A 26904-nucleotide genomic window follows, 5' to 3' on the forward strand; every position below is an offset into this window, starting at 1 on the left:
ATTTTTTCTTCTCCTAGGCAATAACAATGCTTGGAGCTGGTCGGAGAAGAACCTTTCCCATTCTCTTTTGCTCCAGACTTTCCCAAAACGCAACCACTCAAGTTTTACAGGTGAGAGCAAAATATTGAAAGGGAAATCGCACCTGGCTAAGTTTTTCTTGAAACTTGAGAAAGTCTTAATAAAATGATAATTTAAAAATCTCATAACAGATTGAAATTTATTTAAAGTATGATACTTTAATCACAAAATTGTATTCCTTCCCTTGATATCATTTGTAAAATTATTTTGATTCATTTTAGAAATTGCATGAGTTAGATTTATATATCTGTTTATTTATTTCCCACACAAACACAAAAATAACCCAGCCGTGATTACATATTACCGACTGTTTATAAGTTGCAAATCTGCTCCTTAAAAATTCTTGGCATTTTGCTGTAAACTTAAAAACTTATCTAAGAAATAACATATTAAAAAATTTCTTGACATAACTCCAGGAAGGCATGTATATACATAATTTTTATTTTTAAAGAAGATATTTTGTATTTTATATATATATATATATATATATATATACACATATACATACAGTCTATACTAGGGTAGGTTGAGGACATAAAATTTAAAGTCACTACAAAATATAGATACAACTGTAAAGCCTTTACAGAAGTTATTAGCTCAAACCACCTTATGATATTCCATGAACAATTTTCTCTGAGATACATTTTTTAAACCATCATGCTTTCTTATAGGCACTTAACATCTATCTGACAAATCATACGTCTTCCTTTATGCTTCATCTGAATCTGTATAATTTAGTTTGAAGATGCAGTTCTTACTGTAGGTGTTTTTCAGGAAGTGATTTATAAGGTTGAACTAGCTCAAATTAACACTTCTTATCATCAATTTAATGGCATTTTTAATGTTTTAATAATTTATGTTTTCTTTAACTGCTTAAGTAGATATAGCCCAAAATGTATCTTCTCTTCTTTTTAAATATGAATAACAATTACCCATTTCAATGAGTTCCTTCCCTGAAAGGTATATAAAGTGTTATATTTTTATCCTTTAACCCTACCAATACCCAGGTCATTTTGTAGCTCTTATTATTTACACAGCATTTCAGTTACAGAAGATGATAAGTGGGGAGATATACTCCTTCAGAACAGAGTATAGAATTTATTTTTACCTGTAAAAATGTCTCTAATTTATTTTCAAATGACTCATAATATTTGTCTTTCCAGCTATCTGACTATATAAGAAATTTGAATGTAACATTTACATCGTGACCTCAAACCTTTTATGCTTTGTTTCATTCACTTATTTTTTTTCTATTGCTATGCACACTTTGTTACCATTCACTGAAAATCTTAGAACTCTTAGATATATTGAATATTAATTAATTACTCTTTCTTGGCATCTATTAATTCTTTATATGCCAACTGACGTCCCTAAACTGGTATTATTAATTATCATTTTGTGAATTCCAACAAAATATACAGGTTATATGATCTCTTTTGTTAGTTTTTATGACTTTTCTTATGGGTTATAGGTATATCTTAAGGCATTAATAATCAAATGTCCTTTTAGAACTCCTTATCATTTTGACCACCTTGAAAACTAAAAATATTGACAAAACTTATTCAAAACTTCTTTCCTGATTATCACTTACTACCTTTACCTTCTTCATCTTCTAACCCTCTAACCGGTTTGTTTCGGTTTTCTTCTGTTTTGTTTTCCCCCCAAAAAATTGTAGATGCATTACCGTAAATTCTGTCTCATCCCCTTTCTTCCTCCAGCAATGCAAATATTAGATAGTAACCACTTCAAACTTCAAAGCTTACACAGTAAATTATAAAATCTGGATCCTTCTCAAAAAACAAAGGTCAAGTTGTATAATTAATTATAATTTGGTGAGGGAGGCTTCAGAGGACTTTTCTTAACTGTGGTATAAAATCTATCCTAAATTTTAGAATATAGGAACAAGAATCATGTATGGACATTTATACATTCTTTATAAAATTTTTGCACAGTTTAAAAAATTTATTTAAAAATTTGCACAAAATTTAAAACAAATTTTGATGTTTTATTCAGAGACACTAAAAGAAGCAAGAAAATGTTTCCTAATTAAAATTGAGTTTCTTCATTTGTGGGCACAACAATGATTAATCATTGGAACTTTACTTTAAAAAGTGAAAAGTCAAGTGGAAGTACACGTCTTCTTTCCTTTTGAGTAAGAATAGATAAATATCAACAATTTCTAATTCCTTATATTTCTCATGTAGAATAAACTACAATTGTTAACCATTTCTCAACAATTTCTTTACTTAAATGCTATTTTTTTCCATTGCATCTTATAAGAATTCTTCTTGGTAAATTTTAGACCACAAGCTTTCCACTTATCTATTATGCAAAACACGGTTGTATTTCTTAAAGCCATTCATTATAGATTTATTACCACTGGCCTCTATTTGTCTAGACAGTTAAATACTCTTGCCTTCTTCTGCTGCATTTTGCAAGAACTCATTACATTTATTTTATTTGGCACATGATCTCAGTTTTGGTTTTCACTTCCAGGTTCTGCCCTTTTATTACCCAATCTAGCTAAAACAGAAGGAAGACTGACAACTTTCATTTAACTGTCAGGTCCTTTTGGGGGTCCACTAGCTGCAGTAAAATGACTCTATGTTGTACTTAACGAACCATGAAGATAGTGAGACCAATAAAAAAGTTTTCGTGCCCTTAGAGCAAGAGGCTGGTCTCATCTTCTATTAAAGCTGTTTAACAGCCCACAACAACTGCCAGACATGGGGAAAAAGGTGAAATGGCAATGTAACTGAGCTGCTCACCTCCCATAATGAAGCATCTGCTCAAAAATACAGAGTGTTTTCTCCTTCTAAAAAACTCATAAGGCAAAGGTGAACCAGCAGTAAGGTAGACTCAATTAAACAATATGTGTTCTAATGGTAATAAGAGGAAAAGTAGGTTAGAAATAAACAGGAAAATGACAGGAGGTATTTCAGCAATTTAAATATTGTTCATTAGTGAGAATGAAAAGAAGTACACAGCGTACCTACTGTTACAACAATTAGGTTCCATCCAATTTGGTAAGAATAATATTAAGCAGTAGATGAATTTTCTGTTTGGTTTGTAAACATAATAAAATTTCTGTATCATTTCTACATATTGCTGGAATTTGACCCCTCACTTAGGAATTGTTTCTCCTCTCTATGTTTGGAAACATTGGTTATTAGTTTAAGGAAACAGAAAAAAAAATAATTAGCATGAAAGCAGTTAGGATGGTCATGTTTTATGCTTTATTAACACAGATATATTTTTTTTCCTAGGAAGAATTTAAACATCTCAGGTTATTTTAATTTTTCATGATTTTATTCCTTTTATTCACCCCGCCTTTTTTTTTTTCTTTTTGAGACAGAGTTTCACTCTGTCGCCCAGGCTGGAGTGCAGTGGCATGATCTCAGCTCACTGCAACTTCCGCTTCCCTCCCCACCCGACCCCCCCGGGTTCAAGTGATTCTCCTGCCTCAGCCTCCAGAGTCGCTAGGATTACAGGCACGCGCCACCACACCCTTCTAATGTTTGTGTTTTTAGTGCAGAGGGGGTTTTGCCATGTTGGCCGGGCTGGTCTCAAACTCCTGACCTCAGGTGATCCACCTGCCTCAGCCTCCCAAAGTGCTGGGATTACGGGCGTGAGCCACAGCATCCGGCCTTTTTTCTTTTATCTTAAAGCTAAAATAAAGAGTAATTTTCTTTCATAATAAATGAAATAATTAATATATGTTCAGTCTATGTCTATATATGTTTAAATAAAATAGTAACCTATAACCAGTAACTCTACAGTATCCACAGCTATATAAAAGTGGCCATGGTAGTTTACTTAAAAGTTTAACTAAAATTTTATTTAAATTTTACTATTTGTAGGTTTGATTCTCTGGATTATTAAGGTAAGTTTTCAGAAGTTGCTATTAAAATGCTGCTGCTTTCAGCAGGATCATAGCTTGTTAAGGGATCACAAAACATGGTTACTTTATAGAAATTAAATTTCAGAAAAGTATGAGAGATATTACTTAGAAAAAAAGAAGTAGGAAACAGAAGGAAGATGAAAACAGGGCACCACTGACTTGGCACTGGAAGCTTGGATGGATTTCTGCCCATAATTGACCTCTTCGCCCACTGCCTGATTTAAGGGACAATCTATACAACCTAGAACCAGATTCAGTGACCTCATGTGAAGGGATTGGTCTAGAGTCTGAAGTGCTTCAGAATAGGCCAATTTTCAGTGGAAGTGCTACAAATAGGGCTGCTAGGATGTCAGACCTTCCTAACAATAGGGAATTGATCTTAAAAATTGTACTCTATGTGTGAAAAATGGGACAATAAATGGGAGAACCAATTGGTACATAGGAAGGCAGCGAAGGCAGATTTAAAAAAAAAATTATCCTTTTTTTTTTTTTTTTTTTTTTTTTTTAGTGTATGTCATAGTTTTTCATAGGGGCGACTCTGTGGATTAATGTGTGCTCTTCCTGTGAAGTTTTTACTAGTAAGATTTCCTTAAGAGAATTTTAAAGGATGTTAAAATCCTTCAAAATGGTAAGGATTTTATAATCAAAAGAGAATGCAGGGCATATAAATGTTAAAAATAATTTGTTATTATGTTGAGTTAATACATTTTAATCAAATCCTTCAACGTTTTTATTTTTCTCTTTACAAAGAAAGTGTCTGTAAAGCATTTGCCTTTAGTTGTCAAAACAAATGAAAAACATTTCTATTATTTTGCCTATAAGGAAACATCAATGCTTGTGGTTGCATACATCACTCCATTTATGTTATAAATTTTTTTGTTTGTTTGCTTTTTTGGGGGGGACAGAGTTTCACTCTGTCACCCAGACTGGAGGGCAGTAGTGCGATCTTGGCTCACTGTAACCTCTGCCTCCAGTGTTCAAGTGATTCTCGTGCCTCAGCTTTCAAAGTAGCTGGGATTACAAGCGTGCACCACCACGCCTGCATTTGTATTTTTAGTAGAGACGGGATTTCACCACATTGGCCAGATTGGTTTGTTGTAAGTTTATATTAAGGAACATTTCCTTGGAGGATAAGAAAAGACTATCACTTAAATAATGAAAATGGAAAGGTATTTTGTAGGTTTGTATAGCACATGCCTGACCTATTAAATATGTATATAGAGATTTTGTGAGTTCTGTTGTTTATGACAGAAATATATCATGCCATAAAAGTTAAGTCTACTGGTGCCTTAATGAAAGGAGACTCGACCCCAAATGTGCACGTTCATCTAAAAATGCAGTGCATTTAAAATATCTTTTTAGCTTTTGGTTTGAATAACAAAAAATATCTGTTTTATTGGCCTCTAGCTATATAAATATAGTCAATGTTATTTGCCCTTTAAAATTTTTAACAAGAAAACCATTCATCTAATTTATACTGAAGCATTATACAATATGCTTAGTATGTAATCATCTGTTAGCACCACAATAAATAGCTACTATGTATTCATCAGAAGTTGGTATTAATCATCAGCTTCTTATAATGGCTATGCTTATGTCTTTCTAACAGCTCCACTCTGTCAATGAAGTTATTGTGGACTAAGCTAAGAATTCCATTAAGTGCCTGTTTTTCTAGAAGAAACACTTTTGTGAAGAACATGTAGACATATGCACGCAGCCAATGTATAATTGCCTTATTATTTCATTGCCATAATTCTATTTTAGAGCTGGCTTCAGATATCCATCTTTAAAATTATCCACTTTAGAGTAGGCTTGAGATTCACTCTTTTAAAGTGCATCAAAATATCATATAAAATAGGAAAAGCTTTATCAGAATATGAATTCTTTCTTAATTTGAGACTCAGTCTTTCTCCCTTTTAGTGGTGGCCAAGAAGCCATTTGAATGGAAGGTTGTGAGTGGTAACCAAGACATTTTTACCCAGTGAATTAATCGACTCAATGGACATAAATTTAAAAAAAAATAATGCTTTGTTTATATTGATTGAGTAAATTTGGACAAGCAAAAATAATTTTAATTCATTGATTTAAGTCATACATTTTGGTAAATATATAAATGACACTTCCTTTTTAACTTTTATTTTACATTGGGGGGTACATATACTTTTTGGTACATGGGTATTATATATGTAATGGTGGGGGTTGGGTTCCTAGTGTACCATCACCAAATATTGGAAATTGTACCTAGTAAGTAATTTCTCAACCTGCACCCTGCTCAACCACCCCCATTTTGGAGTCCCAGTGATTATTACTTTCATCTGTACGTCCATGTGCACCAAAGTATACATATACATAGACCAAGAAGATCAACTCTATATCCATATACACACATACATATTTATTTCTGTATATGTGTATACATATATACATACATATATATATACACACATACATATTTATATATACATGAAAGCACACAGGAAAGTTTCTAAGCGATTCCTAAATTTAAAAAATAAATACAATGTTATGAGAGTTTGAAAACATAATAAGGTCAGTGAGGTATAGAAACATTAGGAATGGTGCATGAGATAGATGGCAATGAATTAATTAAAAGTGTTTAGATAGCTGAAAACAAAAGTCCTGGCCAGGACCAGAGATTCAAATGTAGGAATCTTGATGTGAAGTAGTGCTGTAAGAGACAATAAGGTGATTGGCTAAGCCTGTCTGCAAGAATGTTCACTGGAGGAAGGGCACCATCTTCAACAAATGGTGCTGGGAAAACTGAATAGCTGTATGCAGAAGAATAAATGTATGCCTCTATCTCTCATCATATACAGACATCGACTTAAAATAGATTTAAGACTTAAATGTAAGACCAGACTTATAAAACTACTCAAATAAAACATTGGAGAAATGCTTTAGGATATTGGTCTGGGCAAAAATTTGATTGGGTAAAACTCCAAATGCACAGGCAACCAATATAAAAATAGACAAACAGTATTATATCAAGGTAAAAAGTTTCCGCACAGCAAAGGGAACAATCAAAAATAAAAAGGCAACCTGTTGAAAGAGAGAAAATACTTACAGACTATACATTCAAAAGATGATTAATAATCAGAATATATAAGAAACTCAAAAGAATCAACAGTCAAAAAACTAATAATCCCATTAAAAAGTGAGCAAAGAATCTAAATAGACATTCCTCAAAAGAAGACATATAAATGGCAAACTGGTATATGATAAAATGCTCAACATCACTAGCCACCAGGGAGATGCAAATCAAAAGCACCATGAGAAAAGAAGTTGTAAGAAACATGGCACAAATGGAAAGAGGATAATACCATCAGAGAGAGAGAGAGAGAGAGAGAGAGAGAGAGGAAGGGAGAGGAAGGGAGAGGGAGGGAGGAAGGGAAGAATAAAGGACAAATTCTCTATTCATTTCTTTATACCTTATTTAAAAAAAAAACCACAAGATTTTAAAAAAAGAAAGAAAATAGACAGGCATTACTAAAGAAAATATCCGAATTCTATTTCACTTCTAGCAATACATTATTTAAGTTATTTTCCCATTTATCCAATGACTTCCATATCACTGTTTCTGTTTTTCTTCTCTAATAATCTGAAGGGTTTTTTTTAAAAAAAAGCCTGATTCTTTATGCTCTTTCTTTTTAGATGTGCATGGCTTTCCTATGACATTTCAAGAATTCTAATTCTTTAAATATTTATTTGTATTCTCTTTCTCTCAATTTTTAAATATGAATCTGTAATTCCACATCTGCATTCAAGTTCTAGTCTAAATGCCTGTTCAGTCAATGTTTTCATTGAATAGACTATTCCTATGCTGATAGGGTGTCTTTGCCTCAAATTCATAAGGCACTAAATGAAACTTATTAGATTTTCCCAAACCCTGTTCAATAACCCAACTTATGTATGTTAGTCACTATTTTGACATTTTGGTTTTCTTTCCTATTATATTACATGAATCATGTTTTCCTATACAATCTATTACCAATAAATCACCATCCTAGTCTAACCCTGTCCACCTTTAGTCCTATACCCACAACCATGCACTCATACCACTGATATGATACTGAAAATATGACACTTATTAAAATGTTTTAATCAAATTTCTTATAAAAGAAGAAAATCTGGGAAGAAAATAAAATAGCAATACATTTCAAGATAACTGTTTTATATTAATAGATAGTTTGATTACAAATTGTAATAAATTGAACATCTTTGAAGAACTCAAAGGCCCTAATAGACAATACTACATTTATAAAAACTGCCAGTTAAAGATATTCTTTTCTAAACAATTTTTATTGATGCATAAAAATTTATTTAGAGGTGCATGTGATATTTTGAAACATGAATACCATGTGTAATACTCAAATCACAGTATTTAGGATTCCACACTACAAACATTTACTACTTCTTAGTGTTGGGAAGATTTCAAATCTTCTTTACTTACTACTTTGAAACATACAATATATTGTTGATAATTATAGTGCCTCTACTGTGCTATTGAACAATAGAACTTATTCCTTCTATCTGACTGTATGTGTGTAGCCATTGACAAACCTCGCTTCACCTTCCTACCCTCAACAGTCTCAGCCTCTGGTAAGTATCCTTCTATTCTCTACCTCCATGAGATCATTTTTTCTAGCTTTCACATATGAGTGAGAACATACAATATTTTCTTTCTGTGCTTGGCTTATTTCAGTTAACATAATGACTTCTAGTTCCACTCATGTTGCTGCAAATGGCAAAATTTCATTCTTTATTATGTCTGAATAATATTTCATTGTGTATATATACCACATTTTATTTATCCATTCATGCATTGACAGACTTTTAGTTGATTCCATACCTTAGCTATTGTGAATATACTGATTTGATTTCCTTTAGATAAATATACAGTAGTGAGATTGCTGGACCACATGATAATTACATTTTTAGTTTTTTGAGAAACCTACATACTGTTTTCCATAAAGGCTCTACTAATTTACATTCCTACCAACAGTATACAAGAGTTATCTTTTTTCTACATCATTGCCAGCATTTATTTTTGTCTTGTTGATAAGAGACATTTTAACTGGGGTAAAATTACATCTAATTGTGGTTTTGACTTGCATTTCCCTGACGATTACTGATATTGAGCTTTTTTTCCATATACTTACTGGCCATTTGTAGGCCTTCTTCTGAGAAACGTCTACTCATATTATTTGCTCACTTTAAACTTATTGTTATTATTTTGTTGTTATTAACTTCCTTCTATATTCTGAATATTAGTCCCTTGTCAGATGAATAGTTTGCAAATGTTTTCTCCCATCCTACAAGTTTTATCATTACTCTGTTCTTTCCTTTGCTGTGAAGAAACTTTGTATACATTTTAAAATGGCCTCATTTGTCTATTTCTGTTTCTGTTGCCTGTGATTTTGAGGTCTTAGCCATAAAATCTCCAGCTTAATGTTTTGAGGTATTTACCCTATGATACTGTCTTGTAATATTATAGTTCTGGATTTTACATTATAGTGTTTAATCCATTTTAAGTTGATTTTTGTATTCAGTGAGAGGTAGGGAACTGTTTTCATCCCTCTGCATGTAGATACCCAGTTTTCCCAGTACTATTTATTAAACAGGGTGTCCTATTCCAAACTTAAGCTCTTTGCAAATTTGTTGAAAATCAGTTGGCTTTAAATATATGGATTTATTTCTGGGTTATCTATAAACCAGTATAAATACTCCACTAGTTTCTGTGTTTGTTTTTATTACAATACCATGCTATTTTGGTTACTATATCTTTGTAGTACATTTTGAAGTTTGGTTTTGTCCTGCTCCAACTTTGTTCTTTTTGCTGAGTGTTACTTTGGCTACTTGGCTTTTTTGGGGGTTTCATAGGAGTTTCAGGATAGTTTTTTTCTATTTATCTCTGTGAAGAATGTCATTGGAATCTTGAAAGAGTTGCATTGAATCTATAGATTGCTTTGGGTTGTATGGTCATTTAAATGATATTAATTATTTCAGTCCATAAGCAAGAAACATCTTTCTATTTATATGTGTCCTTTAATTTCTTTCATCAAGGTTTTGTAGATTTCCTTGAAGAGGGCTTTCACCTCCTTGACTAAATTTATTACCAGGTATTTTATATGTTTTTTAGTTATTGTAAATGATATTGCTTTCTTGATTTCCCTCAGCTACTTTATTATTGGTATAGAAGAACTAGAATTTTTTGTATATTGATTTTGTATCCTGCAACTTTACTTTTTAGTTTCAAGAATTTTTTGTGGTGTAGTCTACGTTTTTCTCAAATATGATGTCATTCGCAAGAAGGATAATTTTACTTTCTCTTCCAGTATGCTACTTCTGTTTCTTTCTCTTGCTTGTTGGCTCTGGCTAGGACTTCTAGTACTATGCTGAATATGAATGGTAAAAGTTGGCATCATTGTCGTGTTTCTCTTTTTAGTTTTTTTTCATTCAGTATAATGTTAGCTGTGTGTTTGTCATATATGGTTTTTATAATGTTGAGATATGTTTGTTCTATGCCTAATTTGTTGAGAGTTTTATCATGAAGAGTTAATTTTATCAAGTGGGTTTTGCATCTATTGAGATAATTACATGATTTGTGTTCTTCCTTTTGTTGATATATCTCATTTATTGATTTGCACTATGTCAAACTATATTTTAATACCTGTGACAAATCCTATAGGATCATAATGTAGTATATTTTTGATGTGTTCTTGGATTCAATTTGCTAGTATTTTGTTGAGGAATTTTGCATCTATGTTCATCAGGAATATTGGTCTGCAGTTTTTTGTTGTTGTTGCTGTACCTTGTCTATTTTTGGCATCAGAGTAATGCAGTCTTCTAGCATGAGTTTGGAAGTATTACCTTCTCCTTAATTTTTTGAGAAAGTTTGAGAAAAATTATGTTAATCATATTTTAAAGCTTGGTAGTATTCAGCGGTAACGACATCTGGGCCTTTCCTTTGTTGGGGAAATTTTTATTATTCATTCAATATCATTACCCATTCCTATGATCATTGTTGGTCTCTTCTATTTTTCTATTTCTTTCTTGTTTAGAAAGATAAGATAATTAATAAACTGCCAAATTGACTAAGAAAAAAATAAGACTCAAATGAAATCAAAATAAAAAAGGAGATATAAAAGTGATTCCTCAAAGGTAGTTTTTCTAAATATTCAAATTCTATTTCTTTCTGGATTAGAAAGAAATACAAAACCTGAAGAGACCAATAATGGTAACGGTACATTGTACGTGTATAGGAATTTATCCATTTCCTCTAAGTTTTCCAGTTTGTTCGTATATAATTTTTCATAATAGTCTCTGATGATCCATTGTCGCTTTGATGTATATTTTTTATTTTAATTTCATCTATTTGAGTCTTTTTTCTGTTAGTCAATTAAGCAGTTTGTCAATTTTGTTTATCTTTTCAAAAAACTAATTTTTCATTTCATTGGTACTTTGTATTGTTTTTATCCTTTTTATTTCATTTAGTTCTGCTCTGATATTTATTACTTCACTTCTGCTAATTTTGGGTTCTGTTTTTCCTTGCACTTCTAGTTCCTGAAAGTGCTTCATTATGTAGTTTATTTGCAATGTTACTGCTTTTTTGACATATGCGCTTATTGCTGCGAACTTCCCTCTTACCACTGCTTTTGCTGTATATCGTATGTTTTGATATATTATGTTTTCATTTTTATTTGTCTAGAGAAAACTTTTTATTTTCTTATTGTCAGCATTGACCCAGTAGTCATTCAGGAACATGTTATTTAATTTTCATATATTCATACAGTTTGCAAAGTTTGTTACTGATTTCAAGGTTTATTCCATTGTCATTCAAGAAGACATTTGATATAATTTTGACTTAAAAAATGTGTCAAAACTTGTTTTGTAGGCTAACATATGAGTCTATTTTGGAGAATGTCCCATGTATCCAAGAATATGTTTTCTGCAGCTGTTGCATAAAATGTGTTGTAATTATTGTTGGGTCCATTTTGTTCTAAAGTTCAGTTTAGATCCAAAGTATTTTGTTGATTTTCTGCCTAGCTATCCTGTTTATTGCTGAGAGCAGGGCATTGAAGTCCCTAATATTACTATGTAAGAGTATATAAATCCCTTTCAATCTAATAATATTTGTTTTATATATCTGGGTATTCCACTGTTGGATGTATATATTTAGAATTGTTATATTCCCCTGCTGAATTTATCCCTTTATCGTTATTTAATGAATTTCTTTGTCTCTTCTCACTCTTTTTGACTCAAATCCTATTTTATGTGCTGTAACTCTAGCTAGTTTTACTCACTTTTGCTTTCTGTTTCATGGAATATTATTTTCCATTTATTTACTTTCAGTCTGCATGTGTCTTTTACAAGTGAAGTGAGTTTCTCATAGCATATATCTGGGTCTTCTTTTTTAATCATTTCAGCCAATCTATATCTTCTAATTGGTGAATTTAATCCATTTATACTGAAAGCTATTATTGATAGGTGAGGACCTATTCCTGTCATTTTGTTAATTGTTTCTGGTTGTTTTGTATACCCTTAATTAATTTATTTATCTCTTATATATCATTAGAGATTGGTGGTTTTCTGTAGTAGTAACATTTGAGTTCTTTCCCTTTCTCATTTCTGTGTCTTCTCCATCAGTAAGTTTCATGGCTATGTTTACATAATGATACATTTTTTTCCATTCACTACTAGATGTAGGAGTACCCTAAACATTTATTGTAGGGATGATCTATTGGTGATGCATTCCTTCAGTTTTTTACTTACCTTTGAAAGACTTTATTTCTTTTTCATATTTGAAGGATAGCTGTGCTGGGTAATGTACTCTTGCCTGACACAATTTATGTTTCTTTCAGCAATTTGAAATATCATGACATTATCTCCTGTCCTGTATACTTTCTGTTGAAAAATCTACTGTTAGTCTGATGGAGCTTCCCTTGCATGTGACCTGACACTTTTCTCTTGCTCTTATTAGAATTCTCTCTTTGTTTTTGACTTTTGACAATTTGACTATAATATACCTCGAAGAAGATCTTTTGGGGTGAATTTATTTGGTGTTCTGTGAGCTTCCTGTATCTGGATTTCTGTATTTACTCCAAGATTGAAGAAGTTTTCAGTTATTATTTTGTTTGATTGATTTTCTGTTCCTTTGCCAATCTCTTTTCCTTCTCTAATGCCCCAAATTCCAATATTTGGTCAGCTTACGGTGTCCCACATATCACACAGGCTCTACTCTCTCTTTTTTAGTTTTTTTGTTTGTTGATTGGTTGGTTTTATCTGACAAGGTTATTTCTAAACACCTGTCTTTAAGTTCAAAAATTTTTCCTTCTGCTTATTTAGTTTATGATTGAAGCTCTTGATTTTTTTTTCACTCATTGAATTTTTCATTTCCAGGATTTCTGTTTGGTTCTTTTTTAGAATATCCATTTTGCTAGTGAACTTCTTACTCAGATCATGAATGGATTTTCTCATTTCTTTTATATTTTTCTATATTCTCTTGTACTTCACTGATCTTAATATTACTAATTTGAATTCCATTTCAGACATTTCATAGATTTATTTCCCATTAGAATCTGTTGCTGAATAATTACTTTGTTCTTCTGAAGGTGTCATGTTTCCTTGCTTTTATATGTTTGTTATGTTTTTGAGATATCAGCACATCTGGTTTAACAGTCATTTCTTCCAGTTCTATGGACTGGCTTTCATAGGATAAGATGTTTTCCTATAGATGTATCTATAGTATTGTTTTGGTAGGGTGATTTCACTTTGATTCTCAGTGAATAGAGTAGTGTTATATGCATATGCATAGAGAGTAGTGTAGCAGTGTTACAATTTCTTCAGCTGTAATCAGTGTTAGTGGTGTCTGTGAGTTCTTCAGTAGCTTAGGGTGTGGTTGTTAGTGGAGGCCATGATGTGGCTTTGCTGGGGATGGGGATGCCAGGTGGGCCAATCCTCAGGTCCCATTGGTGGTGGCAGTGGACTGAGTGTGCTTGCTCTTGGGCCCCTGGACATCATACAAACAAACCAGTGGTAGCAGGTCCAGGCAGGTTAATCCTTGGGCCTCCAGACAGCTTGCTCAGATGTTGGCACTGGCAGTAGTTACCCAGTAGATGGGCAGATCCTCAGGCCTCTGGATGGAGTATGTCATATCAGTGATGGCAGTAGCAGTGGTGAGCCAACCTTTGGTCTCCCAGGTGACATGCATGGGCACCAGTGGTAATAACAGCAAGCTGTACAGCCTAGTACCCAGGCCCCCATGCAGTTTGTGTGTGTGTGTGTGTGTATGGGTGGGTGCTGACTGTGTTGATTGTAGCATGCTGGCAAGCCCATCCTGGAAGGTTGTCCCTGGAAGCAAGCAAGTCCCTGGAAGGCATGCATGAGTGTTAGCAGTGGTGGCTGATGTGGGTCATTCCCTAGGTCCCTGGAAGGTGAATGTGGGTACTAGCAGAGGGGGGTGAAGCAGGGCAGAGGTGTCATCAGGCTCTTTTTTATTTGTTTGGTTTTGAGATGGAGTCTCACTCTGTCACCCAGGCTGAAGTGTGGTGATGCAATCTCAGCTCACTGCAGCTTCTGCCTCCTGGGTTCAAGCTATACTCCTGCCTCAGCATCCCGAGTAGTTGGGATTACAGATGCCTGCTACCTTGTCCAATTTTTGTATTTTTAGTAGAAATGGGGTTTCACCATGTTGGCCAGGCTGGTCTCGAACTCCTGACCTCAGGTGATCCACCCACCTTGGCTCCCAAAATGCTGGGATTACAGGCATGAGCCACTGTGCCTGGCCTTATCAGGCTCTTTGATGGTTCATGGGTGCAAGCATCAACAGACAGCACTAGTCAATACTCAGGTCCCTGGTAATGTACGCAGGTAACATCACACAGAGAAGTCCCATCATCAGGACCTAAAGAGGTAGAAGGTGTGTGTTATAACCAGTGGCAGCAGGCAGGGAGAGTAAATTCCCAGGCTACTAGATGACATGTACAAAGACTGGTAGGGGCAGTGCCAAGTGGGGTATGTGTTTCCTCAGACTCCTGTATGGTGCAATTGACCACTGGTGATGGATGGGTCTGCTTGCACATGTCCACAATGACAACCAGAACGTGTCAGTCACCAGACTCTCAGACATTGTGCACAGGTCCCTGGAGAGAGGGGTATTGGGTGGGGTGGGCCTGTCCTCAGGTCCCTGATGGTGCACATGAACACAGGCTGTGGTGGGTAGACTGGGTGGATCCCCTACCCCCTGGACTACATGTGCAGGCACTTCTGGAGGTGGTGATAGTCCACCTGTGGGTGTGTGTGGGTACCAACTGTAGCAGGTGGATGGATTGATCCCCAGACCCCTAGATGGCATAGTGGCACTAGTGGCAGTGAGCATGGAAGACATATCTTTAGGCCTGGGAGGGCACCTGGGTAGACTAGTCCCCAGGCTTTCTGAAGGATTGTGCAGGTGTGTAGTGGTCCTCCTGTTAGGATAGTTGCTGTCAGTGCCAGTGGCCCCAGGAAGGTGGCTCTCAGGCTCTGAAGACAATACGCTTCAGTTCCCTTTGTCCCAGGGATACCCTCCCCAGTTCACTTCATTAACCATTCCCTGGGATGTAGGACACTACGTAGGTTGCAGTGCTGGGGACCTGGCAACACTGCTAGGTCCAGCTGTTGTCATAATGTTGTAGCCTTCTAGGTGAACATAAGGGGATGTTAGTGGGTCTCCAGGGATTTGGAGATGCAGAGGCTGTTGGGCCCAAGGGCAGGATATAGTCCGGTGGAGGTTGTGATCTCAAAATAACACAATGCTGCAGCTGTTTTTGGTCTCAGTCGGTGTTTGGGACCTACTGTAGACTCCCTCTCTGGACCAGTGTTATCATGTGAACTCTGGACAGCTCCCAACAAGGGGCTACCCCATGGCTAGGACTGCAGCACTTCTCAGTAGGAATGTGGAACACTGATGACTTCTCACTTACCTTTTTCACACACTAGGTAGTTTCTCCTGTCTCTAATTCCAGCAGGGCTGGTTGCTTTGCTTCTGCCCCCTTCTGTGCCTTAGAGGTACTTTGTCACTTCCCTGCTGAATTCTTGTGTTCTCTCTTAGATACTCTATTCAATGTGTGTTTATCTATTCGCTGTTTTGCTCCTTTTTTGGGGAGGAGGCAAGTGCCAGGTGCCTCTACTCAGCCATCTTGAAGCCCCCTCCGACTGTCACAGAGACATTCTAAATTTGCAACAAATTGAGTAAAACATTTTTTTACATTTTAGAAAAATATTTGATACCCTTTACAGTATTAACACATTTGATATATAATTCAGTTTCCTAAACAATGGATCAATCATAGTCAATAATAGAAAATATTTCAAAATATTGAAGCATCATCATCTCAAAAAAAAAAAATCTGAGGTGTAATAAGCATCCAAATTTTGCTTGTGTCTCCTTCATTCCTTCTTGTATGTAGCATTAAAAAATTACACATTTTTAACATTAATTCTTGAATTTTGGTCTCTGATGTTGTTTGGTTCTGTGTCCCCACCCAAATCTTATCTTGTGGCTCCCATAATTCCCATGTGTTGTGGGAGGGACCCAGTGGGAGATGATTGAACCATGGGGGTGGGTATTCCCTGTGCTGTCCTCATGATAGTGAATGGGTCTCAGGAGATTTGATGGTTTTAAAAACAGAAGTTTCCCTGCACAAGTTCTCTTTGCCGGCTGCCATCCACGTAAGACGTGACTGGCTTTTCCTTGCTTTCCATCGTGATTGCGAGGCCTCTCCAGCCCTGTGGAACTGTAAGTCCAATAAACCTCTTTATTTTGTAAATTGCCCAGTTTCGGGTATGTCTTTATCAGCAGTATGATATGGACTAATACAGTCTTATTTTCCATAGAGGTAATTGCTTCTTCCATTATATTCAAAATTCTCAAAGTTTTCAATCAAAATTAAGACCCATGCTTAGAAATAAAAAACACTGTGTATTAATAGCTCTTATGAAAGCAGGAGAAGTTTTAAAACATTGATTTGTATCTAAAAGAAAAAGCAAAATTTGATATATTTTTATCTTCTCTGTTGTGTTTTTTTTCTGTCAATAAGTCATCAAAATGGTACCCTTATTGAAAGAACATTACTATTTGTGACTATACAGGTACTTTAGAGATTATTAAGAATTATCCATCTACTTTGAATGTGAAAATATCTTGAATTGGCTATTATCAAGCACTACGGGAACTAAATATGGTGCAAGTCATAGAAAGCACCGAAGACAAAACTATGGCATATTATCCATTTTTCTTAAGAAGGTCAAATATGTAGTAACAAGTTTCTTTTTCCCCCAAAGATAAAATGTTAGAGCATATGAAAAGAAAATAATAACCATAACAGGTGTTAGTAATGTGAATCTTTGCCAAAAAGAAAAAGACAAGATTTGACAATAAAGGGCTGAATTGAAACCAGCCCCCAAAATTTTTCTAAGTGACATGGTTCCATTCTCATGGACATTCAGACCATACTCATATTTTTATACCTCAGAAAAAAAACATGTGTTTTTAAATGAGGAGTCCTCATTTTCTATTAAATTGTGTAAGTTCTCTCAGAATAACAGTGCTTAATTCACATATTACTGCACTATCGATTATTTAGCCTGTACAACTTACTGTAACTGTTTAAATGTTTCTTACTTTACAGCATAAGAAACTCTATGAGAAAAGTGAGTTATTACACAAACTAACGTAGCAATGATGAATGAGTTTCAGGCCCAAAGAAATCTGCAAATCTCTTAGCCAGATGTGTACAGTGAGTAAATCATATTATATTTTCATCAAAGGACTGGGAAAATTTTAACAATGTACAGAGTGTTGGCAGTTTATACTGCTCATTAGGAAACAATGGCTAATGCCCCAGCCGGAAGAATATCCAGTTGATCAATATGACTTATTACAATGTGGGAATAAAGTGTCATCCCAACAAAGCAAACCATGCATGTCATTTTAGCTAGAGGGATACTCCTCAGTCTAATGAAGCAAGGCTGTAAACATCAAACTAGGACTTAGAAACATGTCTATTATAAAATAATTAAAAATTTAAATTAAACATATGTTATAAAATCTCAGGATACAAGAAAATGATTAGAGAATGTAGCTTTTCTTTTAACTTATTTTTATTTTAACATTTTCCATTTACAAATAGGCAAAGCTTACTGATATTATTTAGATCATGTAACAAGAGACCCTTAAAGAGTGTTCATTATTTATTTCCAAATAAAAGACTACAGTAGTAACATACAGGTGAATGAAGTTAGATTAATATTTAGATGTTTTCTTAACATATCCCATAGGCTTATTCCAATATTGCCCTTGGTGAACATGCTTTGCACATGATTAACTGCCTGAAAAGTAAAAGAAGAACAAAAATACAAAGAAATTCCTTGCCAAAACACACTGTTATATTGATCTCCATGACTCCTCTTTGAATAAGCATTACTATAATCAGTATCACATACAATTTTCTGTTTAGTTTTCATTTTCTCATTATAGACTTCCTCTTTAACTATTTATGTATAGATATTTAATACTTTAAACATAATATACTATTGTAACAATATACCAAGAATTATTAATGGTCCAGGAAGTTTTTCTTCCATCTTTTTTATCTCTCTTATGACACATAAGAATATCACTTTTTTTTTTTAAACATTTTACTTCTTTCATAGCTCTCTCAGATGCGCCTTGTTCTATTCATCCAAATCCCCATAGCCCCAACTGCCCCTAATTTTGGCTTACCATAATCTCTCACCTAGACTATTACAGGAGTTCTTTATTTGAATTTTTTAAATATCCAATTTAGGTCAGCCTCTCAAGTCTATCCCTTGAACAGCTACTCGAGGGAAGTGCCTATTTCATAACATCTAAAATGCCCTAGATTACAAATCAGCCCATTAATTATGAAGCACCAATAACATGAAATACAGGCTGCCAACTAAACTACCATACAATCTATTCTAATCATCTAGAATATTTATACTTACTGAGATATTTTAACTTAGTATGTTATACATACTTTATCATAGTTCACTCGTGTATAAAAATATATTAAAAAACAATTGCTTATGGAATTTCTATATCATCTTCATATTTACAGTATGACTCTTCTGAGTCATTTTTTAAGCTCATACTTTTTTTTTTTTTTGAGACAGAGTCTTGTTCTGTTGCCCAGGCTGGAGTGCAGTGGTGTGATCTCGGGTCACTGAAAGCTCCGACTCCCAGGTTCATGCTATTCTCCTGCCTCAGCCTCCAGAGTAGCTAGTACTGCAGGAGCCCGCCACCATGCCCGGGTAATTTTTTTTGTGTTTTTAGTAGAGGCTGGGTTTCACCATGTTAGCCAGGATGGCCTCGATCTCCTGACCTCGTGATCTGCCCACCTCGCCCTCCCAAAGTGTTGGGATTACAGGCGTGAGCCACCACGCCTGGCCTCGGCCTCAGCTCATAGTTTTTAAATTGATGTTCTTCAATTCAGTGTTGTCCTCTGTGACATCGAGAGCATTGACACGGTAGCATTTAAATCTTTAGTTCTTAATTTAGTTGGTTATGTGTCAATTTTTAAATGGGTGGGGAGGTACGGTTTTCCTCCTGGGGTATAACTAAACAAATATTGTCCAAATACACCTTGCTCCAAATCCAGAGAGTGAGCCTGGATTATTTGAGTGAGACAGTTCTTGCCAATCTCATTTCCTGAACAGGATTTCTTTCTCATTTCCCCAGGCCACTGCTGGAAATCCTGTCACATGTGAATATAAATTTCAGTTGTCTGTGGGTTAGTTTGGAAAATACAATATCTTTCCTTCATGCAAAGCATGATTACATCCAAGATCTACTACAAAAATAAACTTTTATAATGTAACCCATATATAAGCATGAGACTAGTTGTGTGTTCCATGAAAGCCTCCATAATGAGGATTGTCCTGCTTTATAGAATTTCATATCTCCATTTTGAGAAAACAAATACCATGTGTCCAATCAATTATTAATAGAAATTATACCGTAAGTCAAGATGTAAGTTACCTTAAAGTGACATATATGAAATAATTTTTATATTTCATGTATTTAGCAAGTTAAGAATGTTATCTCCACTCTAGTTTAAGCTCTATTATACATGATAATCAATTTTTTCCTTCCTATTCTGTTAATTTAATTGGTAAACAAAAATAGTTTGTAGAGATTATTTTAATTGGTATGTTTTCATGTCACACATAGGCTTTATAAGTGAATAAACAAATATAGGTGCCTTGTGTCATAATAAATTATTGGTTAGATATAGCTTCCACAGTTATACAAAAACAGTATTGGCATAAGTTACAAAAATAGAGAAGTTGGACAGTTCTATCTAGAAAGAAAAGATTATTTCAGTTCTCCACATATTTAACTTTTTATTTTATATACCAATAATGATGAAACCAGCTCATAAAACTATGTTGCCCAGTTTTTATCATGAGTGTTTATTTTAAAAGGTTGACTTTGACTTTGATATCTAATAGCACGCATCTAATTATCTTTGAAATAAATTTCTTCTTATTAGCTAATGTATTTGAAATTAGTAAAAATATGTTTATAACTATCACCATTTAGGAATTGTCAAGACAGTATTTACTGAAAGGCTCTGAAATTCCTTACTGAAATAAAAGATAAAAAATTGTTTTTCATTACAAATGCCTTGCTGGTTCTTTTCCTGGCATAGCCCAGGAAAGGAACTAGAATTATTTAAGCCTTTTGAGTAAGTGTTTGACATTTTCATACTTGGTGGAGATTTATCTGACATAAGTATGCAAAATAAGTTAAATGGAAGAGAATCTGGAATCATAAAGATAAATATAAGTATATGCAGGATGAAGTTAGTGTTGGAAATAATGAAGATCTCAAAACTAGATTCCAAACAGCAAAATTATATATTATATATAAATTACATATGATTATATACAATATAATAAAATATATATAAACATTGGTAAATGAAAATATAAATATAAATTCAAATGACCATATTTGAATAGAAAGTAAAACTAGAAGATTAATATTTGATTTTGGTTGTTGGTACATTACAAAAATAGAGAAGTTGAAGACAGTTCTGTTTAAAAAAATGAGCAATTGTCTACATATTTAACTTTTCATTTTGCAGTGGTATAACATCCATGATTTAAATTCACAAATGCTTGTGTGCTAAGTGCTAGAAATTCAAAATTAATAAGATGATACCCAACTAAAAATTCTCAATAGATAAGAAAATTGTTGTAGAAATATAATAGGCTTGAAGGTATGAGATCTGAAAATAAAAAAGAAATCTAGCCTAGTCAAATGAGAAACAAATAAAGATAATAGGAAAGTTTCAATAAAACACTAAAATGCAGAAGACAATAGTAAGAATAGAAATAGAATGAAGATAAGTGCTTTGGCAAAGTGGAGGCTCCACAACTTAATGTTAGTGTAATCACTCTGTGCATAAGTAAATTAAATGAGATAATAAAGAAATGGCATTGAGACTCAAACTAAGTAGCTCACTAAAGTATTCAGCACAGTGTCCAGAAAACAGATTCTTAGAAATTATTGGTTACTTTTACAGAGGTTAATTACAGAAAAGTGAGAAAGAAAATGTCAAATCAGATGTTAGCACCTATTTTAAAAAATCTTAAAATACTCAAATAAAATTGCCAAAGATTCAAATGGTTTATAGGAAACTTGCAGAGGCATAAAAGTATTCCATAGTGTGTCATAAGACTGTGGAATAGATTAGTTTAATATACAGAATAAAACAGTCAGCAATGTATAATGTTAAATCAGATAACTACTATGGTTTTATAATCTCAGTAACAATAAAAACATGGAGAGAGAGAGAACTCAGTCATCAAATCCAAGATTCATCTTGAAGTGTTTCTACACTATAGCATTAGTGCTAAGATCTTGGCTCTGTGGCCAAATTATCTGGCTTTGACATTTTGGACAAGTTATTTAATGTCTTTGTGCTTTAATTTTTTTCTTCTATTAAGTGAAGATAATAATGTCCATTTTCTTACAAAGTTGTGCATAATGTATGAATTCATACATATAAACACATAGAAAAGTACATGGCCTATAGTAAGTTTTTCCAAAAGAATGAAAGCTTTAACTATTGCCTGTTGTGCATACTACATGTTTCCTAATGTACATTTTAAGTTAGCATTTTCCATTCGAATTCTAATGGTATTAATGTTCAAAGTATAAGTAATAAATGTTCATACACAGTCCTTCCAATTTAGAGCTTATACAGAAAACATTAGTTTCCAATTCCTCCTCCACAACTCCACCCACAATGACTCAATAGTCTAAATATGCTCATTATTTTTCCCACCATTAGGACAAAGTTTCTCCCTGGATCATGGAAATTCCCTTTTGTCTCCTACATCTTTTCTATCAAATTCTATTTTCAGAATACTTAAAAAGAAATCCAGCTGAGCTATATTAATAACTTAAGCGTTTATGTTGCATTAAGACTTCAAAGTTATATTTAGGTTTCTTCATTTTCTATCATTTGGAAAGAAAAAGTCATCAATCATTATTCCTGTTTTATCAATTTAAAAAGAAAAAACATCAGGAGAAAACAAGCAATCACTCTATATATAAACTGGATTAAATGATAAGTTATTTGACACATGTCAACAGGTTAAAATTTAAAAATAGTGTGTTAGTCTTCTTCACAGTCGTGTTTTGCCATTTATAACTGATAGGTATGACATATCAAATGGACACATATCAAATGCCCTTTCTTAACACAAAAGATATATTTCATCCAAAATAGTCAGAAACTGACAACATGACATAGCTTGATATAATTTACATATTTTCACATTGTGTTACTCTTGGTCATTTATCATATCCTACCATATATGTTTCCTGTTTATCTCTTAATGTTAGCTCATAAAATTATGGTTTATGTCTATAGGTTATAACAATATCTTCACCCTGCCAAAGTTAGGTAAATATTTGTTGAATGAAGCAAATACTAGTATGCTTACATTCATACAGGCTGACAATTTACACACTAAAGTGTGCATTCCTTGAAGGTAGGAACCACATATTTTATTTCTGTATCCTTGGCAACTCACAGGCTGTTTGAAGCACAACAGGTGAACAATAAATACTTTTTGCAGAATAATTAAGTACTTTAATGAAACAAAACACAGAATCTTTTGAAAGTGGTCATGGAAGATAAAGTTCAATAGACAGATGGGTAAAATTTGGAGAGATATTTTAAATGCCAAGGATTATAAATTTAAAATTTTACATTTTAATTAATATTGCAGTTATGGCATCTAATGGATATATCATGAAACAACCTTTATGAACTTTACTTTCTCAGTTAAAATGAGGAAAATAATAACACATTTGTCACCTGGGTAAGTTAGTTGTAATCTGACATCATAACTGACCTTTCAGCAGATCATTCCATCATTCTATCGACTCAACTAATTTGGGGTTACAGGGAATGTGTTAAGACTAGTGAATACCCTTGGCATGTGTCTCTTGACCAACTGCCTTTCCTGTAATGTGTCCTCTAATCAGGTAGGATACATGTGAGATGAAATAGTAACACATGAGAGAATCTAAATCTATGAATGTTGGTGTTGAGAGATGTGCTTCAAGTTCTTATAAAAATACAACATACAGCTCCAACTGTGACAAAAAGCGTTGAAAATAATCAACCCTATCCAGGTGGCTGCCTAGACTCCTAGGAATAATGAAATATTGAAAACTTATTAATCTCTGCTTTTGACAGACTAGGCATTCAGATTAGCCTTGCTAAGAGAAAGTCTACATTGTTAAGTGTGTGCAGTCTCCACCATGGTCATTTTGTTCATGGGCTCATTTAAAAAGCCATATGGAGGTGGAGTAAGACAGTGGAATAGAAGGCTCTGCTGATCATCCTCCACCCCCAGCCAGGACACTAAATTAACAACCATCTACACAGAAACACAAAACAGAATAAAACCACTGTCATAAGAACCAAAATTCAGGTGAGCATTCATAGTACCTGGTTTCAACTTATATCGCTGAAAGAGGTACTAAAGAGATAGAAAAAAACAGTCCAGAATCTCCAATGCACTCCCGGCAACAGTAGTGTGGTGTTGAGAGCATCTCTGGACCCTGGAGGAGGGAGAACACAGCAGTTGTGAGGCACTGAACTCAGTACTGGCCTGCGAGAGCAGAAGGGAAAGCTGGAGCAAACTCAGCCGATGCCTGCCCGCAGATGGAGCATTTAAGCCAGTCATAGCAGAGAGGAATCGCTGATCCAGTGGTCCAAACTTGAGGGTCCGCAAATCTCACCACAGAGGGCTAAACTTCTCTGCGTCTCTGAGTAGACTTGTAAGGTTGTCCAGGTCATTAGGACTGCAACTCTTAGGTGAGTCCTAGTGCTGAACTAGGCCAGGAGACAGTGGACTTGTGGACACATGACATACTGAAACACCAGCTGGGGCAGCCTAGGGAATGCTGGCAACATCCCTCCTCTAACCCCAGGTGGTCCAAATGAGACCCCTTCCTTCTGCTTGGGAAGAGGAGAGGGAAGAGTGGAGAGGACTTTGTCTTGCATCTTGGATACAAACTCAGCCAAGCAGGATAGGGGACCAGACAGAGTTGTGAGGCCCCTGTTCCATGCCCTAGCTCTCAGATGACATTTCTAAAAACACCCAGGGCCAGAAGGGAACCTAACCTGCTGCCTTGAAGGAAAGAACCTAGTCTTGGCCGCATTTATTACCTGCTAACCAAAGAGTCCTTGGGCCCTGTATAAAAAGCAGCAATACTCAGGTACTATATGGAGAGCTTTGGTGAGCCTCTGAGACTTGCTGGCTTCAGGTGAGACTCAGCACATTTTCAGCTGTAGTGGCTATGAGGCAAAACTTCTTTAGCTTGAGAAAATCAGAGGGAAAAGTAAAGAGACCCTTGTCTTGCACCTTAGATACCAGCACTGTCACAGGGGGGCAGAGCACTAAGCAAGCTCTTGGAGAATCTGACTCCAAGACTTGACTCTTGAATGACATTTCTGCACCTGCCCTGGGTCAAACGGGAGCCCACTGCCTTAAAGGGTGAGTCCCAGGCCAGGCAGCATTCACCACAAGCTAACTTAGGGGATTTTGGGCCTAAGGGAACATTGGCTGGTAACTACTGAGTGAGGCTCTTTTGCCTTTGGAAAGGGGAGGGAAGAGTGGGAAGGACTGTGTCATGTGGTTTGGGTGCCACCTTATCTGCAACACAATAGAACACCAAGTAGACATCTGAGGTTTTTAACTGTAGTCTCTGACTCCTAAAAAGCACCTCTGGATTCTTCAGGGCCTGGGAGGCTTCACTTCCATGGAGGAAAGGAGACAAGCCTGGCTTGCTTTTCCACCTGCTCATTGTAGAGTTCCAGGGCTTTGAGCAAACATAGGCAGTAGCCAGGGAGTGGTTACAGCAGGCCTTGGGAGACACCCAGTGCTGTGCTGGCTTCAGGTCTGACCCAGTGCAGTCATAGTAGTTGTGGCAACAGGGGCGATTGTGTCACTTCACCTGCAGCTTTAGGTGATGCAGAACAGAGAGAAAGGCTCTGAGAGAAAGTAAGGGAAGAGTACAAGAGTCTCTGTCTGGTAATCCAGAAAATTCTCCTGAATCTTGTTAAGACCATCAAGGCAGATACCTCATGGGTCTGAAAGTACCACAGTGTTACTGGGTTTGTGGTGGCCCCTAAAGTGACTACAGCTTTGATCACAACACTCAAGTCCTTTCAAATATCTGGAAAGCCTTCCCAAGTAGGACAGCTACAAATTAGCTCAGACAGTGAAGACTACCATAAGTATCCAACTCTTCAATACCCAGACCCTGAAGAACATCTACTAGCATCAACACCATCCAGGAAAATATGACCTCACCAAATGAACTGAGTAAGAAACCAGGGACCAGTCCTGCAGAAACAGATGTGTGACCTTTCAGAATACCTGTGTGGAGGAAACTCAAATAAATTCAAGATAACACAGAGAAGAAATTCAGGATTCTATCAGATAAATTTAACAAAGAGATTGAAATGATTAAAAGAATCAAACAGAAACTCTGGAGCTGATAAATGCAATTGGCATACTGAAGAATGCATCAGTGTTCTTTAATAGCAGAATGGATCAAGCAGAAGAAAGAATTAGTGAGCTTGAAACAGGCTATTTAAAAATACGCAGTCAGAGAAGACAAAATAAAAAAGAATAAAAACAATGAATCATGCCTACGGGATCTAGAAAACAGCTTCAAAAAAGGCAAATCTAAGAGTTATTTTCCTTTAAGAGGAGATTGAGAAAGAGATGGGTGTAGAAATGTTATTCAAAGGAATAACAACAGACACTCTCCCAAGCCTAAAGAAAAATACCAGTATCTAAGTACAAGAAGGTTCCAGAACACAAAGTAGATTTAATCCAAAGAAGACTACCTTCAGGTGTTTACTAATCAGACTCCCAAAGATCAAGGATAAAGAACAGATTCTAAAAGAAGCAGGAGAAAAGAACCAAATAACATAAAATGGAGCTGTAATACATCTGGCAGCAGACTTTTCAGTGGCAACTTTATAGTCCAGGAGAGAGTGGCATGACCTATTTAAAGTGCTGAAGGGGGAACATTTTTTTTACCTTAGAATAGCATATCCAGTGGAAATATCCTTTAATACCAGACCTGCCCTACAAGAAGTGCAAAAGGGAGTATGTCAATCAGAAATAAAAGGACATTAATGAGCAATAATTTATCACCTGAAAGTACAAAACTCTCACTGGTAATAATAAGTACACAGAAGAACACATAATATTGTAACACTAACTGTTGTGTGTAAACTACTCTTATCCTAAGTAAAAAGAGTAAACAATGAAATCAAACCAACCCTTCATTAAAGGAAGAC

General features: G+C 35.0%; 1 long non-coding RNA gene across 1 annotated transcript in view; it reads right to left on the bottom strand.

The window, feature by feature from the left end:
- Positions 1–18122: 18122 nt before the first annotated feature.
- Positions 18123–26904, bottom strand: part of LOC105498378 (uncharacterized) — a 37664-nt gene continuing 28882 nt past the window's right edge. The window contains exon 4 of the long non-coding RNA XR_011619850.1: positions 18123–25550. This is a non-coding gene — a long non-coding RNA (uncharacterized lncRNA). The remainder of the gene's footprint in view (positions 25551–26904) is intronic.

Source organism: Macaca nemestrina, chromosome 1 (genome assembly GCF_043159975.1).
Source record: "Macaca nemestrina isolate mMacNem1 chromosome 1, mMacNem.hap1, whole genome shotgun sequence".
NCBI lineage: Eukaryota > Metazoa > Chordata > Mammalia > Primates > Cercopithecidae > Macaca > Macaca nemestrina.